Source organism: Lynx canadensis, chromosome B3 (assembly GCF_007474595.2).
Source record: "Lynx canadensis isolate LIC74 chromosome B3, mLynCan4.pri.v2, whole genome shotgun sequence".
Lineage (NCBI taxonomy): Eukaryota > Metazoa > Chordata > Mammalia > Carnivora > Felidae > Lynx > Lynx canadensis.
In genome coordinates, this window is record NC_044308.2 from 73,627,525 (window position 1) to 73,640,356 (window position 12,832).

General features: G+C 45.1%; 1 protein-coding gene across 3 annotated transcripts in view; it reads right to left on the reverse strand.

Annotated features, from left to right (window-relative positions):
- Positions 1–12,832, reverse strand: part of SLC7A8 (solute carrier family 7 member 8) — a 52,384-nt gene that overhangs the window by 18,633 nt on the left and 20,919 nt on the right. Inside the window, exon 1 of one of the 3 annotated variants that reach the window (XM_030318717.1) lies at positions 5,488–5,565. The exons of the other annotated variants lie outside the window; for them this stretch is intronic. The gene's annotated coding sequence lies outside the window, so the exon portion shown is untranslated. Of the gene's footprint in view, positions 1–5,487; positions 5,566–12,832 lie in introns of those variants that run through there. 3 annotated transcript variants of the gene reach the window in all.

Here is a 12,832-nt window from a genome sequence, read left to right on the forward strand (position 1 = left end):
GACTAATATTTAACCTTTTACCTTTACAGGGATCTTTCAGAAATAAAAAGAGAAATCCTGAGAATGAGGTGGAGAGACAGGCTGCCTGTGACACTAATCTCCTTAGAACAATGGCTGCAGGCCCTATATCTGACCCTTTACCCTGAAGTTGGGTGATCACAGCATGTGACTGAGGGGAAAGAGGGCACTTTGAGTCTCCTGCTACCACAGGACACCTTTCCTCACAGCAGGCTGAAACCCGAGCCTCCAACCAGAGAGGAAAGGTCAGTGAGTGGAGGCAACACTGTCGGGTGCTTGCCAAGTCCCTGCCGTGCTCAGGCCTTCTGTCTCTGCCTGTCTGCTACCCAGAACCCCTTTCTGTTGTTGATGACTGTGTCCCCTCTCTCTTCTCAGCCAGACCCTGCATTATGCATGTTTGAGAGACAGTGACCTCAGAGAAGCCACATGTAGATGGGGACTAGTGGCCAACTACAGCTTGAAATGTGAGAAGTTTCTTCCATCCATCTATCCATTCATTCATCCATCCATCCATCCATCCATCCATCCATCCAAACATCATCTATAAAGGGCCTACATATTCTAAGCACTCTGGTAGAGTGCCTAGGGGAGTTATAAGTAAGACACAAGTTCCTGCCCACAGGGAGTTGACAGCCTAAGGGGGGATGTTGGGTGAGCTAAAAGATAATCATGCAACAATGATCATGCCACAATGTGGTGGCAGCAGAGCTCTTCATGGAAGCCAGTGGGCTAATTCAGCCCAGGGGAATCAGATGCTTCCTATAGGAGGGAGAGACCCTAACAGAAAGAAGAATTTTATAATTTTGGCCCAGCTGGATAAAATAAATAAGAAGGCATAAGACTCTCGTTCTTGTCCATTGTAATCTGGCTGTGAGGTGGTTGCTGCTTCTCTAGAGGCCTCCATGGAATCTTAGACTTATCTGTATTTCTTGGGCATTTTCTCCTCTCTCTTTTGTTTCCTTTCTGTTTGCTGGGTTAAAAAAAAAAAAAGACTATCAAGAAGACGATACTTCAAGAAGATGCTGAAGTCAGGAGTTGGTTACTTAATCTGCCAAGTTGGAAAAGGTGACAAGGTGACACCTTAATGTCAAGGAACAGGAGGGGTACAAAAAACAAGACAGGCAGGAGTAGGGAATCTAGAACCCAGCAATCTTTTTTTTTCTTTTAAGTTTACTTACTTATTTTGAGAGAGAGAGTGTGTGAGCAGGGAAGGGGCAGAGAGAGAGGTAGAGAGAGAATCCCAAGCACACTCTATACTATCAGAGTGGAGCCCAATGCAGGGCTCAATCCCATGAACTGTGAGATTATGGCCTGAGCCAAAATCAAGAGTCAGATGTTTGACTGACTGAGCCACCTAGGTGCCCCCCAGCAATCTTGTGCCCTGCTCAGAGCACAGGGCCTCTCAACTACCAGATAGGAGAGGTGGGCTCAGTACTTCCTGTCCATGGGAAAACTGTAAGACTGAAAGAGAGATGCAGAGTCCTCGGGTCGATGACAATGCAGATCCTGTCACCGACCTGGACAATGTCCACTGTAGAGAGGGTTGGCAAGCTCCTGTTTCCTGCAGAGAAGACTGAGTCCCCTCCCAGCCCTGATCCTCAGACTCTGATCCCTTGGGGACTCACAGAAGCTTCTCCTTCACTTCCTCCCTCTGATGATGACATCAGAACTCATGGGGCCAGTGGTAGGCAGAGAAATGACCATCCCAGAGATGTCAACATCCTAATCTTGTTAGCATGTTACTTTATATGGCAAAAGAAAATTTGCAAATGTGAGTAAATTAAGAAACTTCAGATGGGGAGATTATCGAGGATTATCTGAATGAGTGCAATGTAGTCACAAGAGTTCTTATAAGAGGAAGGCAGGGAGGGTCAGAGTTAGGAAAAGAGACATGATGTCAGAAACAGAAGTCAGAGAGGGAGAAAGAAAGATCTGAAGAAGCCATGTTGCTGGCTTTGAAGATGGAAGAAGGGGCCATGAATCAAAAAATGTTAGGGAGTCTCCAGAAGCTGGAAAACACATGGAAACAACTGTTCCCAGAGCCTCTAGAAAGAACACAGCTTTGCTGACACCTTGAGTTTAGGACTTCTGACCTTTAGAAGTATAAGACACCAAATCTGTATAGTTTTAAGTCACTAAGTTTGTGATAATTTGTTGTAGCAGCAATAGGAAGCTAATACAGGGCCAGGTACCATACAGAAAGACCAGAAGGCAGGTGGCACACCTTGAAAGAGCAAACCTTTTAAAGAGTAACCAGACAGCATATCCAAGACCCCAAAGGAGTGCCTGTCCACAGACCTTGCAGAACACCTGTGGAGGAAAGAGGTGGGGCCCTCTAGAAGTGGTCAGTGAAAGTGAAGTCATGTATGTGCTGACCTAGCTGGCAAATTTCCACACCAAATGACAGCATCCCAACTCTTCCACACCCCCAGGATCCTATAGCTAAAGTGTTACTGCCTCCTGTTCCTTCCCTTTGTAATTCTATACAGTAGTAAACAGGCTCACCCTCCAATAACTCTAGCTGTAATTTTCTTTTCTTTTTAGTTTTTTAATGTATTTATTTTTGAGAGAGAGAGTGCAAGCTGGGGAGAGGCAGAGAGAGATGGAGACACAGAGTCCGAAGCAGGGTCTAGGCTCTGAGCTGTCAGCACAGAGCACGACATGGGGCTCGAACTCACGAACCATGAGATCATGACCTGAGCCGAAGTCAGACACCTAATTGACTGAGCCACCCAGGGACCCCTAGCTGTGATTTTCTTCTCACAAAAATTTGGGGCAAAAAAACACTCCTAGTATCCCTCCTTCATGCAACCCCAGGTTCTCATCCAGTCTCCTCCATATTCCATGAAACTTCAGGCCCACACACACAACCCAGATATACATACAAATGGAAGCCCAAGAGTCTTAAACTTCTTACAAGGTGGGTATAGCCCTGGGATGCTCACAAACATGGTTCCTTTGTTCTCTGCCCCCCATGGTTTTATTGGACTCCTAATTTTACTGACCAGAGGCTATAATTACAGACATAGAGGAAGTCAAGATGAAAAGCTAAGAGATGGGCTCAAGTGTCCTGAGACTGGGTTCCTTCCTCAAGTCAAAGGATAGAGTGGCGACAATGTGCACTATCTTGCAGTGGACAACACTGAAAGCGCCCTGGCAGAGCCCGTTCTGGGACTTTCCCAGGTTGAGTCAACCCAACCCAACCCCCCAGGAAGGGAGGCGAGGTTAAAGGATTAACAAATTTTAGAAGGGAAGAACATGAACAACATGTTTTGGGAACCTTTACCTTAGATGGATATATTATAGATTATAGGTAAAAGAGACAATTTAAAATTAATCTCTCTAGTCCATCTTTAAACAGAACATCAGTGACTTGCAAGCATAAAATAACTAAAATCTCCATTTAGAAAATGGGTTAGGGAATGGTGGGGCTGGTTTTAAGTGTCTGCAACCAGCACAGGCCAGGTTTTGTCTTCAGGTACTCCCTTGCTTCTGGACACAGGACTCTGGCCTCTTGCTGAGTTGGGCTGGCAAAGGGTCATTTTGTCTTCATCAGAGGCCAAGTGAAGACATTCCCACATGGAACCCCAATCTCATTCCTTTTGCTAAGCCAGCTCTGCTCCATGTACCATGTCGTTCGGGTGTGATGAGGTGAAAGCCAGGATGGGGCCATTTGGATAGGGGGCTGGTTAAAAAAATTTTTTCTAAATGTTTATTTATTTATTTTTGAGAGGGAGAGAGAGAGACAGAGTGTGAGCAGGGGAGGAGAAGAGTGAGAGGGAGACACAGAATCTGAAGCAGGCTCCAGGCTCTGAGCTGTCAGCACAGAGCCCGATGCAGGGCTTGAACTCATGAACTGTGAGATCATGACCTGAGCCAAAGTCGGATGCTTAACTGACTGAGCCACTCAGGTGTCCTCCCCCACAAAAAATTTTTTACATTTATTTATTTTTGAGAGAGAGAGAGAGAGAGAGAGAGAGAGAGACAGTGGGGTAGGAGCGGTGGGGGAGAGGGGTACAGAGGATCCAAAGCAGGGTCTGTGCTGAGAGCAGAGAGCACGATGTGGGGCTTGAACCCACGAACTGTGAGATCATGACCTGAACTAGAGTCTGATGCTTAACCAACTGAGCCACCCAGGTGCCCCTGTAACAGTGATCAGGGTGCATGTGGGTAGCTCAGTTGGTTGAGCTTCCAACTCTTGATTTTGGCTCAGGTCATGATCCCAGGGTCATGGGATCAAACCTTGTGTCTGGCTCCACACTGAGCATGGAGCCTGCTTAAGATTCTCTCTTTCTCTCCCTTTGTCCCTCTTCTCCACTCACACTTTCTCTCTAAAAAAAAAAAAAAGAAAAAGAAAAAGAAAAAGAAAAAGAAAAAGAACTGTGCTCAGAAGAATGAACTAGTTGGGGCTCTCCTTGTAGAAAGCCCCCAAACTAGGGGGAAATGTTTGAGGCTTTTGCCCTACTATCCAGAGGCACATTTCTAGCCTTATGGGCAATCAGAGCCAGGAACTGACCTGAGAGACTCAGAACATCATTTTATACAGAGTGGAGTAAGACCCCAACTAATGTCCTCCTGGCCCCCAGTTTCTCAGTTGCTTATTCTCCCACTACATCAGCCTTTATTTTATATACACATTGCCCTGCATTCCCTTTGCCCATTCCTACATTCTCTTTCTCCTGCTCCTGTCAGTGGTACTCAAGATCATTGCTGAAGTGCCACTCTGAGTCAGTCACCTGAAGATACTAGCTAGTCTGCTTTCAGGCTAGCAGGAAATGAGATGCCAATGTGGCAAAGGGGAAGACTAAGATGGCTAACCCTCAGAAACCAAAAGAGTCGCCTCCGTTGCTTCTAGAGCTTTAGAAAATTATTTCCCACTGGCAGTCTTGGTTCTCTGCCTTTGTATCCCCTTCTCTGGCCCCTTGTCAATGTCACCATCACTTGTTCTCTTGAACTCTGGGAACTTCTTTAGGATTTCTTGGTCTTGCTGTCTCATACCTTTCTCAGGAATGAGCTGGAGGCAGCTTGGAACAACTTGTTTTTGTTTAGCACTTCCAGAACTAGGCCTCTCTGTCTTTTCAGATAAGAGAAAACAGGCAGTAGAAAGTGGGGGGAAATGCCCAGACTTGCTGAAGTCCATAAAGACAGGTGATGAAGAAGAGAGGGAAAGAGAGAGGCTGAGAAACAACCGTGGTGAGGAAGGAAGAGGAGGGACAGTACACATCGATATGAGTAAGGGAGAAAGAGCCTGAGAGATGCAGCACAGAGAAGGCCAGGACAGAAAAAAGATATAATGCACTAAGCAAACAGCTGCTGAAAGGGGAAGCTGTGACGCCACTTTGTAGAAATCAGAACACCCTGTTCCTCTCCAGAGCTTCAAAATAAGCACCTTTACGGGATGGAGCTCCCAGACCTCTGAAGCAGCCATAAATTTCACCTGGGTCATAGGCATTGGTTTCTTAGTCTCACCTTTTGCTGGGGCACACACTTCTCCTTCTTCCGCCTTCCGCCATGCTCTGCCAGCTCCCCTTAACTCCCTCCCTCCAGACCTGGAGCAAAAGGGGCAAGGTGACGCCCCTTAGACCAGCCCTCCAGGTGCCCAGGCTGGAGCAGCATGCCTGTGAGCACTCAGCCTGCAGGAGGGGGTGTGGTGACACTGAGCTCTGTGATAGGCTGGACAGGGCTCCTTGGCTACGTCCTGCTCTTGGAAGGATCTGGGCACGTGTTTCTAATTGTGGAGAGGCTGCTTGGGCTTGGCTTGCCTAACCTCAGCCATTTCCAGAACTAGGAGGTTACCAGTGCCGGCTGCCAAAAGACACTGATACGCAAAGAAAACAGAGAGCCCTGTTTGAGTTCTAACAAACACAACCCAAGGCTCTGATAAGGTTCCAGGTTTGCCCACACGGGCCAGACTGAGCTATCTTTCCTTCTATGAGTCCTCAGAGAGAACTGGGGGGAAAGGGGTGTGAGTGGAAAGACACAGCCAGCTTCCTAGAATCCTTCCCTGTTCACCCAGGGTGAGACATTTTTCACACGGGGTGAGGAGTTGTATTATTTTTTTTTTTTTAATTTTTTTTTTCAACGTTTATTTATTTTTGGGACAGAGAGAGACAGAGCCTGAACGGGGGAGGGGCAGAGAGAGGGAGACACAGAATCGGAAACAGGCTCCAGGCTCTGAGCCGTCAGCCCAGAGCCCGACGCGGGGCTCGAACTCCCGGACCGCGAGATCGTGACCTGGCTGAAGTCGGACGCTTAACCGACTGCGCCACCCAGGCGCCCCGAGGAGTTGTATTATAAAGTCTCAAGTTGTTGCCTATCTAAAACAAAGGCTGGTATTATGGTAAGTATAAATAACTTGACTGATGAAAGACAAAAACATCAAAACAAAGCAACAGCAATAACACCAAAATCAATCAAAGCAGCCCTCTCCTATAAACTAAGCTTTGATCCCAGCTTCTGTAAGGTCCACAATGGGGCTGTGAAACAGATCTTGCACCATGCTACAGTAACATTTTGTTCTTCTCCAGCCCTTTACATCTGGAAGCATTCTTCCAGCTAAGCTCCCACCCATGCTGCCCTACCCCCTCCCTGGCTCTCTCTTCCCCTTCCTTCTTATCCTGACCCCTCCGTGCCAGTTGCTAGACCTGGAGTTTCTGCTGAATCACCATCTGGTACTTAGTTTAGCCAAGAAGCCCAAACTCCCAGCTCAGCATTTTCCAAGAGCTGAGTAGTTCTCTCTTCAGCATGAACTAAACATGGCTTCTGAGCTAGGGTAGGGATGGGGTGGGGTGGGGGGAGAGAAAAATGGAAAGCAGCTGGAAAGCAGGGGAGACAGACCTAGTGCACTATGCCACCTCTGAGAGTTACATTTTAATCCTACTCATTATTGTCTCAGCACTGGCCTCAAAAATTCCTGTTATCTCATCCCCCCAATTCTCAGGGCAGATGCCTCCCAGACAAAATGGGAAAGGGAATGGGGCAGGTTCTGTGGGGTCTGCACAGAGCTCAAGAGGGCTAGCCTCACTTTTCATCACCCTCAGCCTTGGAGGAAAGGGTGTGAGTCTTGGGAGGTCTGGTTGGTTCTTGGACTAGAACACTTGTGGGCTCTGTTGGTGTCACTGAAGCTTATAAGCATGGACCCAGGCTGCAAAATTCCCAGGATTGGTCCAGTTATAACCCTATTCCAATGGCAGGTAGTACTTATACTTGTTCAACTCTCAAAAACAAATCTTCCCTCTCATCTTTACCCCAAAACTCCCTGTAACATTAGGCCCCACTCCCAGTAGTCTTCTAGTTTTATATTCTTGGGTATGTGAAATAAATGTGAACTTCATAAATCACAGGCTCTGGCTCCTCTTGGTAAAACAAAGTCAGCAACAAAAGGCCAGAGGAGAATTTAATCTGCAAGGCTGGTTTGAGAAAGTTAGCAAGCTGTTTCCATCCTAGTGGAAGCTGAACTACTAGAAAACTCCCTGTTTTAGGAAGCCTCAATCCCATTTATTACTCTCTCAAGTAGGGCTGGACACATTCCCAGGAACAAGTTCCTCATTCCCCAATTTCCAGGACTTTGGCTGTTTGGACCCTTTGAACAGCAAACTCCAGTCTAAGAGTGAAAGCTGGAGACTAGAAGAGACACTATGGGAATCCAGGAAAGAAGAGGTGATCGGGACCAGGAATTGAAGCATATTGAAACTAAAAAGAAGACAAAGAAACTGATCTGAAAACAGAACTAGATTTAGACTAATGGACAGAAGTGTCCAACAACCAATGGATCTCTAGATCCAAACTCTAGAATTTGCTGTGATATTTATAATTGCTTACTATGATATATAAAGTATAGAGCACTTCTTGGTAGTTGTTCTTATTAGAGCTCAAGATTGGATTGCTCTTAAGAAATGTTAAGATGAAGGTAATAGGCACAAAAGATACTCCAGAGGTCTTATAGGGCAGGGAGGAGGTGAAATGGCACTGAAGAGCAGGTGTTTACTCTGCCATTATAGGCATGAATTCCAAAAGTATATGGAATGCCTTCCTCAAGTCCCAGCAACAGATCATGAGTATTGGAGAGTGAATGGGAAGGGTGAATGGGAAGGAAAGTGAATCGTGAGTATTGGAGAGACAGATGGGCCAACTCAACACAGTATGAACCACACCAATGACAAGGCATTAAAATATAATCCAGTGTTATCCTCAATTTATTTCACTTGCATTCCAATGAGAATGTGCCACCCTTGACTCCCCAATCATCATAATCACCAGGTCCTATAAATTCTACCTTGTAAATGCCAAATACATCTATTTCTGTATACCCCCACAGCTCCATCCCTAATTCATATCACTGTCATCCCTATCCTGGATTCCTGTAACCACATTATAACTGGTCTCCTTGCCTCTGATCTTATTCCCCTCTCCAATTCATCCTTTACTCTTGCAGCCATGAGTTTTCTAAAATGTAAATATGATCATATCAATTTTCTGAAACCCTTTAATGCTGTCCCACTGCTCCTAGAGTAAAGCCCAATCTCTCTGGCATGGCCCAGAAGGCCCTTTCATGGCTGGGTCTTCACTTCTATCTACATTTCCTACCTCTTAGTCTATGCTGTGGCTATACTGAATCACCTGAAGTTCCCCTAAGGGGGAATGTTCTTTCCTGTTCCTAGATCTTGGCACATGCTAATCCTTCCTGCTATAACATTCTCCCTGTCCCATCCCATTCCACTTTTCTCTCCATGCTGAATGTTGCCCTATCTCCAACTGGTCTTTCCTCAACTTATATGTAATTTTCTCCAAGATTTTCCTCAACCACAGTCCCTACTCCCATTTCTTTTTTTTTTTTAATTTTTTTAATGTTTATTTATTTTTGAGAGAGAGACAGAACGTCAGTGGGGGAGGGACAGAGACAGAGGGAAACACAGAATCTGAAGCAGACTCCAAGCTCTGAGCTGTAAGCACAGAGCCCAATGTGGGGCTCGAACTCATGAACCACAAGATCATGACCTGAGCTGAAGTCGATGCTTAACCGATTGAGCCACCCAGGCGCCTCTACTCCCATTTCTGTTATATCTAGCTCTGCTTGGATGTTGTCCTCTTGGGGAATTTACGAGTTAGAACTGAAATTCCTTGTGTCTTTGTCAGAATCATCCATTGGACTGTGGGTTCCTTGGTACAGGAATGAAGTATCCTCATGTCTAACACAGTCCCTGAAGCAGAACAGACACTCAGTTATTCGAGAATAATTGAATGATTCTGTATCCCCTGTGGTACCTGGAAGACACACATGTGGACTCAGTAAATGTTTATTAAGTCTTAATTTCCTGCTACTGCCACCGCAAATGAGAATGAGGTTTTTTGGTTTACTGTTGTATCTCCTGTGTCTCAAACAGTATCTAGCACATCATGGGCACTTGATAAATCTTTGTTGAATGAACAAAGTGTTGAGATTCTCGTTTATATAATGCTTCCCAAGAGTCCCAACTCCTTTCTAGGTTGTATTGCTCTACAGCAGACTTTTGAGCAACAACCTGGGGTAGCCACCCTGAGGAAGGCTTCCAGCCAAAGACCTGCTCAGTGCTCCTCAGGGCTTTGCGGAGGTGGTGGAAGGCAGAAATAGAGAACACATTGTGAATGCTTATCACAAACACTAGACAGTTGAAACATTTCATTTTGATTCGTCCTAGATAAACTACATTGCTCCCTCTCAGTAGTCCATCACCATGTCCAGCTGATTCTACTCCTAAATCTTTCTGGTTTTTGTCACCTTGTAACTTCATTTTTATTTCAGGCCAGGATTTCGCTGGCCTGGACAAATGTTTAGCCTGCTAACTCATCTTCCTGCTTCAAGTGTCACAGTCTTCACTCAGATGTGAGCCTAATCATGTTACTCATCTGCTCAATATCCTTCAGTGGTTCCCCATGCCTTGGATGAAGCCTGCTCTCTCCTGTATGATATATAAGATCCTTCGAGATCTGGCCCCTTCTCACCTGTTCAACCTCCTCTCCTATCACTCTCCTGGGCTCCATCCACACAAAAGTACTTGCTTTTCTCCAACATGTCATTTCTCTCTTGACACAAAGTCTTTCCTGTGCCCATCCCTCTACCTGGCTGTTCTATTTCACGCCTATCTGGAGCCCACCTACTTACCTTTTTAGATTTGGCTCAATCTGGGAGCCTTACCTAGCATTCCTCTCGCAACTTTGAAGGACATTTCTTTGTGTTGCACACACTTTTGTCATCACATTGTATTGTAATTATTTGTTTGTACACCAATGTCTTCATTAGCCTTTAACCTCTTCCCAGACTCCATAAATAATGCCTTATCATCGCCCCTCAGTGTTGGAGCTCAATACGGTGATTAACTGATAGATTTGCAGTTTCTTTCTTTTTTCAAAAGCCACTTACAAAATAATTTTAGTCTCTATGAATCATAAAAATGAAAAACGAGATTTTAGTCAAATTGACAACTGAGTAAAAAATTAAGAGATTTTCAATATGCAGGTGACCCTTGAACGATATGAGTTGGAGCGTCACAGGCCCGCTAAAATGTGGATTTGTTACAGCACAGCACTGTAAATGTATTTTCTCTTCATTATGATTTTCTTAACGTTTTTAGCTTACTTTATTGTAAGAATACAGTATATATAATCCATACAACATACACAATATGTGTTAATTGGCTGTTTATGTTACTGGTAAAGCTTCTAGTCAATAGTAGGCTAAGTGTAGTTAAGTTTTTGGGAAGTCAAAGTTATATGTGGATTTTCAATTGTTCAGGGAGTCAGCATCCCTAACCCCTCCATTGTTCAAGGGTCAACTGTATTTAGATCTTATTTATTTATTTTTTAATAAAATTTTTTTTAACGTTTATTCACTTTTGAGAGAGAGAGAGAGAGAGAAACAAAGCGTGAGCGGGGGAGGGGCAGAGAGAGAGGAAGACACAGAATCTGAAGCAGGCTCTGGACTCTGAGCAGTCAACACAGAGCCTGACACAGGGCTCGAACCCATGAACCGTGAGACCATGACCCGAGCCAGAGTCAGACTGAGCCACCCAGGAACGCCTGTATGCTAGACGATGTATGGGGAAAGAAGACAACCTGGATATACATGGATTAAACCTGGGCAGTCTGTTTGTCTGGATTCATACATATAAGGATTATGAGACATCCAGAGAACTCCGGGAATTAAGGAGGGCAAGAAAGCAATGCTGTCCAGGCATCTGAGGCAACAGGTTTAGTAAATGGAGATAAATTTGGGGTTAGAGAATGTGAAAGAAACCTCAAAGGAAAATGAACCAAGACTAAGGGATTTAGAAATTAGGAAAGACTAGAACCCTCTGATGTCAAGGTATTAATTTGCAAGAGACTTGCAAAACAATACACACGTTTATCTATCATAGCATCCTGCATCAAGGACCTGGAAGCTTTCCACAGAGGAATTGCAGAGCAAATCAGAGTTAAAAGTTACACAAATAGTAAAGTTCTTTCTCTTCCAAGCTGCTCAAGGAAGAAGAAAAAGAAGGAGAAAGAGAAAAAGAAGAAAAAAAGGAGGAGGAGAAGGAGGGAAAGGAGAAAAGCAGAAGCATGAGGAGGAGGAGAAATCTGAAGCCCTAAAAGACTAGCCTCTTAGGAATCTCAGTAGAAAGATAGAAAATAAGATAAGAAGCATTTTTTGCTTGTGAAATGCATGCAGCGCACTCTTGTCCCCTCAGGGTGAGAAAGGAGAAGGAGCTTTTTTAGGACAGGCATTCAGGGGGGGAAGGGTACTTGAATGAGAAGAAAAAATTCTACTTCAGCTTCTGGACCTGACCCTAGCTCCCAAAGCCAGGAAGGAGACCAAGAGCTGCTTGAGTGAAAGGTGGCCCAGTCCCGAGGAGAGGGAGACAGATCCCAAAGGAAAACCCAGTGTTAGGAAGCAAGAAGCACAAATGGGGGACCCCAGAACACCTGAAGCTCCTTCAGTGTCAATGGGACCTCTTTGTTTATAACTAGAAACTCAGGCAATAGCCAAAAGATATAACTAAATGATAAAAGAGCAAGCTGCAGAAATAACCTGTCAATATGTTTGTCTATATGTCCAGACACATACATGGAGAGATGTATTTTATTTAGAATTAGAAAGATACCTATCAACTGTTAGCACGGCCACTGGGCAGGGGAAGACTGTGACAGTAAGGGGAAGTTTTCACAGTCGACCAACTTTATATAACTACTTGAATCTTTTACCTAGAGAATATAGTCATTTATAAATTAGTAAAAAGACAAAGAAAGAAGAGAGAAACACTCAAGGAAATCACAGAAGGCATTAAAGCCAAGTTTCAACACCTCCTGTTCCCTCTCTTTCTTAAGTCCTTCCTCCCACTCTAGAGAAGGGAGAAAGGCTTTTCATTTAATTAGAATGTAAAATACATTCTTTTTTTCTTACTGCCTGGTGGCAAGGGATATTCTGCTGACTCAGCAGTGAATAATCAGCTTTGACCTACATAATAGAATAACTCATAGTGGCAGCTGCAGTTGCATAAGCAGATCCAGCTCTGCAGTTCCTTCTCCCTCCCCACCCCCCACCCCCAACCTGCCAGGCTCCTAGCAGGCAAGCCAGTTACAGCAGGTTCTCTCTACCTCCAACTGGCTGTCCCACCGCCATTTCTCATCTGATCTATTTTGGCCCCAACACAGAACCAGACTTGACTTCATCTCTTCCCTCCCACGGCCAACTCCAGCCAGGGGCCCATGGGGTCTCCCTGCCAGGCTCCCCACCCAGTCTTCCTGCTCCCTCCATGATATACCTCTTCACAGAGGGTGGCCTTAAAAATTCTCATCC